Below are 448 nucleotides of genomic sequence, written 5' to 3' on the forward strand. Positions count from 1 at the left end.
TCCAGGGAAAGGACAACCACCCACGATCATGACAAAAGATGCAGTCTGTTTTTTTTTTTCCTTTTTTTCTCTCTCTTTTCTTTCTTTCCTCCTGTCTTTCTTTCTTTCTTTCTTGTTTGCTTGTCTTTTGGTTCTTTTGACTGTGCGTGTTTGGGTTATAGGAGAGAGAGAAAGAGAGAGAGAGAGAGAGAGAGAGAGAGAGAGAGAGAGAGAGAGAGAGAGAGAGAGAGAGAGAGAGAGAGAGAGAGAGAGAGCGAACGAGAGAGAGCGAGAGAGAGAGAGAGAGAAAAGGGGGAGAAAGAGGGAGGGAGGGAGGTAGAGAGAGGAAGGAGAGGGAAGAAAAGAATGAGTGAAAGAGAGTGAGAAAGAGAGAGAGAGAGAGAGAGAGAGAGAGAGAGAGAGAGAGAGAGAGAGAGAGAGAGAGAGAGAGAGAGAGAGAGAGGGAGAG

Source organism: Penaeus chinensis, chromosome 27, assembly GCF_019202785.1.
Source record: "Penaeus chinensis breed Huanghai No. 1 chromosome 27, ASM1920278v2, whole genome shotgun sequence".
Classification (NCBI taxonomy): domain Eukaryota; kingdom Metazoa; phylum Arthropoda; class Malacostraca; order Decapoda; family Penaeidae; genus Penaeus; species Penaeus chinensis.